Here is a 7,558-nt window from a genome sequence, read left to right as displayed (position 1 = left end):
AATGTTTTGTTGATGCAGACTTGGGTTTGTGTCACAGCTCTTCACCTCCAGGTCTTGGATGATCTTCTCAGGTCACCATGATTCCTGGTGGTTGAGTGGGTGTGTATGTGTTGGTTCTGTTCTTGCTCAAGAACTGGATGAACTGAGCTTGTTCTTGCTTCACCCTTACCTGGTGAATCTGTATCTGGTCGACTGGTTATGACTTCTAGGGTTTGTGCCCCTTTTATATGAACCCTACTTCTATCCTTGCATTGACACACAAGCCTGGCTTGCCTTGGTGACTAGGCTGATGCATTGCCTTGCTGTTGCTGCCTAGCACACTTGAGCTGTGTGCTCTCATATGCTGAAACTTGAGCCCCTGTGTGTGCTCAGGTTTGGTCTGCTGCTGCCCTTATCTTGTGCTGTCCATGGTTTTGGAACAGCACAAGTGTGCATGACACTTGGTTCTGTCCAAACTGAATTATCTGTCTAACCCTAACATTCTGGCTAGTGTAGATGTTTTATTTTGCAGGTTTTTGAAGATGGACATGGCCATGAAGAGATACTTCAAGTCATATAGTCTAGATTTTAGTTTAGGAACTATATTGTAATCTTCATTTTTATTTCTGTTTATTATTCATCAATTCTTGTATCAAGAATTTTGTAAAGACAATGTAATTTGTGTTGTGATATCAATAAAGCTCAAGTTTTTGTTTATGAGCTTTTGCATTATGTAATGTGTATATTCTTGATTAAATATTGCATTTGATACTCACTTTGAAATCCAAAATGATTTGAATATTATCTTGTGTTTGAATTATAAATTCATATTTATATTGTGTAATGCTTATTGTTTAATGTATTAACACTTGTCAAATGAAATCAATTCCCCCAAATCAACAAGATACAAAAGAGATCATGTCGAAATTTCCCTAACTCACATTGCCTAACCCTAAGTGCAAAATGAGAGAGAACCTCGATCCCTCTTAGGTTTAGTTGCAATAAGGCGCGAAAATTTCCCCCGTTTTGCGATGAAATGCACATCCCATTTCTAAATCTACCCTTCGTTGTTCCTATGTTCTGGGTTATTACATGTTTGGACGTCCCCAAACAGACCCCGTCGAGACAACTTTCAAGGGAGATGCCTTTACAACTACAAGTAACTAAATTTTGAAATGGGCAAGATCACATGGGTATCCAGTCCTGCGTTCAAGTAGATTTCATTTAACTTAGGACTACATAAATTTTCTTATTATATATTTTTAATCAATTGCCAAAAGCTATTCAAGCGAGTTTCTAAATGAAAGGCTCTTAATTGTTTTGTTTTCTAGACACCTTGAAATATGATAAATATAACCTCGAAGTAGTCGTGCGTGTATTTTAGTGGCCATGAAGTACAAGTAACTGTGTGTAACCTTGTGAACATTGATCTTCTTGAAGGTTGCACGTGACTTATACTCACGAATGCTAAATCATATTTACGGTATTATTCCTTATTTTAACTTCAATATTTCCTAGTATCAAATCTCTTTGTTTTCCTAGGGACGAGTAAAGATTAAGCTTGGATGAAGTTGATGCCTTCAATTATTGGCTTCATTGTTTCTTGAAGATTCTCACCACCTCACCCCCGATTTGATGTCCATAGTTTTTCATTCATCTTAATTCCACCTTATTAGTGGAAAACCTCCGTCTCAAAGATTAAGGCTTATATTTTTTTGAAAAGTCAAACCAAATAAAGTTTGACCAAACATTTAGAAGAATATATTAACAAAATAATATTTTTTAGATACCACACGAAAATATATTTCATTATCTATCTAATGACATTGATTTAATATTTTGCATGTTAATGATTTTTAGTAAAAACTTAGTTGAACTTGACATAATTTAAGTTTTAAAAATTATATTAGTCTTAGCTTTGGAATGGAGGTAGTACTAGCATCTGCTTAAGAAAAGGAACCATAGCTGTACACTGAAAAAAGGTAGGACAAGGGAAACAAGTCATTTTTTTATTTCCAATTGAAAAACCAGTTTGTTGGAGAGGCGATGGTGCTGTGCACATATATGAATTGTACAGAGCCACTGTGCATGTAACTAGCTAACTCTGGATTGCAACATTACAGGACTAAGCTAACAATTAGCAGCGGGCCACACATGCATAATCAGTCAAGGAACAGGAAGTGAAGACGCGACGACAATCCAGAATGTTTTCCTCATGAATTAACCACAGAATCGAATTAGCAACATGTTTCTTCCACAGAAAAATGATGGCTCTTGTTCATAAGTAGTAGTAGTAGACGTCTCTTCCACACAGAGGGCCAGACACATCATCTATTGATCTGGAGACTAAAACGCCTCTAAACCCGACACCTAATTAAGCAAGTACGATCCTTGAATCCTGATTTAACACTAGGTAAATAGCTATAGATCCACATCCACCGGCTTCGACACAAGAAATGGATCATGGGCGGCCCGTAGCTAGTTCTTGGTCACCACCACCCACGCGAGGAGCCCGTGCAGGAGCAGGAAGATGCCCATCACCACCACCCCCATGCCGTGCGCTCCCGTGGGCGAGCCCAAGCCGTACGCGACGTGGTAGGGGTGGCAGCCGGCCCGGTGGAGAAACCCCTTCTCGAAGGTGACTTCGGCGAGGATGGACGCGGCGAAGGAGAGGGCCACGGCGAGGAGGAGCATCCCGCGCAGCAAGCGCCTCTTCCACCCAGCGGCGGCGAGGGCGCCGGCCCCAGCGGCCCAGACCGCGGTCCTGACCGCGAGGAAGAGCGTGCCGGTGGCGAGGGCGGTGAGGAGGAGGTAGGTGTGGGTGACAGGGTGAGCACGACGCGGGGGTAGAGATCGGCGCCGCACTCGTTGTCGGGGCTGGCCGGGACCGCGCGGAAGGTGTTGGCGTAGAGGAGGACGTAGAAGAGGCTGTCGAGCCCCGCCGTCGCGACGCGCTCGAACATCCCCATGGCGCTCGCTGCTTGCTACTGGCAGGGAGATGGACTGATGGAGCGCAGCGTCCAACGGCTGGCTTTGGGGCTGATAAAGAGCGGGAGAGAGGTTGAATGAATGGAGTATTTGAATTTGAACGGATCCGACGTACTACGTAGTATCTCCCTGCTCCATGTTCTGTAAAGCTTTGCTATATGTGCAGCCCACACAGGACCCGGTCAATTGTCTCTAGCAGCATGAAGAACACGCAGTGTCAGTTTGGTCAAAAGCACACTTGCAGGCTTGCAGCAGAGGAAAAGAATGCAGGGGAGTGGTTTGGATCGTGGCCAATAGGGTAAAGGACTGTACTTCAAGCCCTCCATTGCCAACTTTGGCTTTGACACCAAAACTAGAGGGCGATTGTTTGCGTTGGGTCGTGGACGCAAAAATGGTTTCCGGACCACGGTTGTCCGAGGTGACTTAGCGGCCCAACGCATTTTGTCCGGCGAGGCCGGTTTGGGTTTTTTCCATCGAAAATGTGCAATATATGGAACAAGTTGCGCATACAAAGCCTAGCTTATTGGTAGCATCGGGACTGCGTGGAAGTAGGGGCCGTAGTCTCTGATGACCCGTAGAATGACCATCAACATGTCTCTTGACATCCGGTAGCGGCGCCGGAACATGTGCTCCTTGTACACCGGATAAGTGAGGAGTCTTTGTAGAGCCGGGCATGCCCGCCGACTCAGTTGCGCGGGCAAGTTGCCCCGGAAGCCCTTCGTCGAGAACATGTTCCGTGGCATTTGCTTGTCATGGTGCTCGTGGAGGATGGAGGTTGCAGCAACCATGTGTTGCGATGTCTCGTGGAGGATGGAGGTTGCAGCAACCATGTGTTGCGATGTCTCGTGGAGGATGCATTACCTACGGAGCATCTCAAGCGACTGCCTGATGCATCTGCCAGGCACCACCAGTGGATCAATAAAGAGTCAAGCTGACGCAGAATAGCCGGAAATAGCATCCGAAAAGTACGTCAAGGTCGCACCGGGCAATTTATCGAACATGTTATGCGCGTGGAGGCCAGCATGCGCTCCCTGCGGATGCGCAGCTAACAAGGATATGAGCGATGCGGACAGGTCCTCTGCACTACCCTAGCCCCAAGCCTGGACCGAGGAGAAGACGTGGCACGAAGAGACCTAGTCGACCATGGCGGCGTTATGCAGCGGCGATGGAGTGGCGGTGTTACCCAAGGGCTGCAAAGAAAGGAAGGAATGATACGTCTCAAATATATCTATAATTTTTTATGCTCCATGCTTGTTTTACACCAATTCACATATGTTTTTCTCATACTTCGTTGCACTTCTATACATTTTCCGGCACTAACCTATTAACAAGATGCCATAGTGTCAGTTCCCTGTTTTCTGCTGTTTTGTATTTCAGAAAAGTTATACAGGAAATATTCTCGAAATTGGACGAAACAAAAGCCGAAGTCAATATTTTTCCGTAACGAAGACAGAGTCCAGAGGGGAGTCGAAGGGGGCCAACAGGGCGGCCACACCTGCCCTAGGCGCGGCCTAGCCCTGGCCCGCACCTAGGGGTGGTGTTGGCCACCCTGGCCTCCACGGACATTGCCCCTCCGCCTATTTAATCACGATCTCGGGAAAACCCTAAAGACCCGAGCCTCCATCCACGAAAAGTTCCGTCGTGGACGCCATTGCAGAACCCATCTCGGGAGGGTTCTGAAGCTCTTCCCAACACCTTGTATGAGGGGAAAATCATCGCTGGAGGCATCTACATCGCCATGTCCGCCTCTAAAGTGATGCGTGAGTAGTTCATCCCTGGACTATGGGTCCATAGCAGTAGTTAGATGGTTGTCTTCTCCAATTTGTGCCTCTTGTTTAGATCTTGTGAGATGCCCTACATGATCAAGATTATCTTTATATAATGCTACATGTTGTGTTTGCTGGGATCCGATAAATATTGTATACTATGTTGAGATCGATTATATATTCTTGTCATATGTTATTTGTGATCTTGCATGCTCTCCATTGCTAGTAAATACTCTGATCAAGTAAATGCTTGTGATTCCAAGAGGGGCTATTTATGCTCGATAGTAGGTTGATGCCTCTAGTTTTCTGGGAGAGTGACAATAACTTCTAAGATTGTAGATGTGATGTTGCTACTAGGGAGAAAACAACAATGTTTTATCCGAGGGTAATTCTATTGTTTACTTTACACACATTGCTTAATGAGATAATATGTTGCTTGCAACTTAATACTGGAAGGGTTCAGACGATAACCGAAAGATGGATTATTAGTCATAGACGCAGTTGAAGTATTGTCTATGTATTACGTTGTAATGCTGATACGTCCAATTTGCATCACTATTTTGTATCATAATTTGCTGTTATTCATTGATATATTTCATATTGGGACACAATACTTATGTTATTTCATCTATTTTGCATGTTTCATCATCATTGGAGGATCAAGCACCGGAGCCAGGATTCTGCTGGAAAAAGCACCGTCAGAACGCAATATTTCGGAAGATCAACTGTGGAAGGGAATTTCACGTAAATTCCTATTTTTCCAGATGACGGAGGGAGCCAGAAGGGGAAGAAGAGAGGGGCCACAGTGGGCCCAGACCATAGGGCGGCGCGGCCCATGGCCTGGCCGCGCCACCCTATGCTGCAGGGGGCCCACGACCCTTTTCGCCTCCTTTTCTTCGCGTACTCCTTCGTCCCGAAAACCTAAGCCACGAGAGAGGACCTCACGAAGGGTTACAGCCGCCTCGCGGGGCGGAGAACACCGAGAGAGAAAGAGCTCTCCGGCGGGCAGGAATCCGCCGGGGAAATTCCCTCCCGGAGGGGGAAATCGACGCCATCGCCATCGTCATCGAGCGGGACATCATCTCCATCATCATCATCATCATCTCCACCATCTACACCGCCATCACCACCGCTGCACCTCGTCATCGCTGTAGCAATACGGGTTAAATCTTGATTGTTTGATAGGGGAAACTCTCCCGGTGTTATTCTATACTTGTTGTAGATGCTATTGAGTGAAACCATTGAACCAAGGTTTATGTTCAGATTGCTATTCATCATCATATCACCTCTGATTGTATTCCATATGATGTCTCGTGAGTAGTTCGTTTAGTTCTTGAGGACATGGGTGAAGTCTAAATGCTAGTAGTGAATTATGGTTGAGTAATATTCAATGTTATGATATTTAAGTTGTGGTGTCATTCTTCTAGTGGTGTCGTGTGAACGTCGACTACACGACACTTCACCATTTATGGGCCTAGGGGAGTGCATCTTGTATTCGGTTGCTAATTGCGGGGTTGCCGGAGTGACGAAACCTAAGCCCCGTTAGTATATCGATGCGGGAGGGATCGCAGGATCTCGTAGTTTAAGGCTGTGGTTAGATTTATCTTAATTACTTTCTTGTAGTTGCGGATGCTTGCAAGGGGTATAATCACAAGTATGTATTAGTCCTAGGAAGGGCGGTGCATTAGCATAGGTTCACCCACGCAACACTTATCAAAACAATGAAGATTAATCAGCTCGTATGTAGCGAAAGCACTAGACTAAAATCCCCATGTGTCCTCGGGAACGTTTGGTCATTATAAGTAAACAAACCGGCTTGTCCTTTGTGCTAAAAAGGATTGGGCCACTCGCTGCAATTATTTCTCTCGCATTTTATTTACTTGTACTTTATTTATCTGCAATATCAAAACCCCATGAATACTTGTCTGTGAGCATTTACAGTGAATCCTTCATCGAAACTGCTGCCAACACCTTCGCTCCTCGTTGGGATCGACATTCTTACTTATCGAAGATACTACGATACACCCCCTATACTTGTGGGTCATCAAGACTATTTTCCGGCGCCGTTGCCTGGGAGTGAAGCGCTATTGGTAAGTGGAATTGGTAAGGAAATTTACTGTTTGTGCTGATTTTATTTCTCGCTCGCTGCTATAAATCATTATGGAGAGATCTTCTCTTCAATTTCTATTTGGGAAATCTACTACTACTCGCAACGGTAGTGGATGAAGCGCCAGGTGAGGAAGTAGTACCATATAAAATACCTATGAAAATTATTGAACGTGTTATGGATAACCGCTATGAAGGGGATGGAACTGTCCATCCTGGTGATCATTTACTGTTTTTGCATGAATTATGCGGGTTATTCAAATGTGCGGGTATTGCTATGAATGAAGTTAGGAAGAAACTATTCACTATATCGCTGTCCGGTAAAGCGGCGCACCTGGTATAAATTACTCGAAGAATGGTGATTCTATTGATTGGGAGGACATTGTGCCTTTATTTTATTCCAAATTTTATCCTCCAAGTGAAATTCACAAAGATCGGAACCGCATATATAATTTCTGGCCTCATGATGGAGAGAGTATTGCCCAAGCTTGGGGGAGATTGAAGTCTTTAATGCTCAAATGCCCCATTCATGAGCTTCTCGGTAATGTTATTATTGATAATTTCTATGCAAGACTTTCTTTTCAAGACAAGACCTTGCTGGATACTTCTTGTTCGGATCATTTACACGCAAGAATGAAGAGTTTAAAAGAGACCTTCTTGATCGGATCCAAGAAAATACCGAAGGATGGGAGAACGACAAAGATAGAGAATCGGGTATA

The sequence above is a fragment of the Lolium rigidum genome, chromosome 1 (assembly GCF_022539505.1).
Source record: "Lolium rigidum isolate FL_2022 chromosome 1, APGP_CSIRO_Lrig_0.1, whole genome shotgun sequence".
NCBI lineage: Eukaryota > Viridiplantae > Streptophyta > Magnoliopsida > Poales > Poaceae > Lolium > Lolium rigidum.
The sequence above is the reverse complement of the archived record's forward strand: the minus strand, read 5'-3'. Positions refer to the sequence as shown.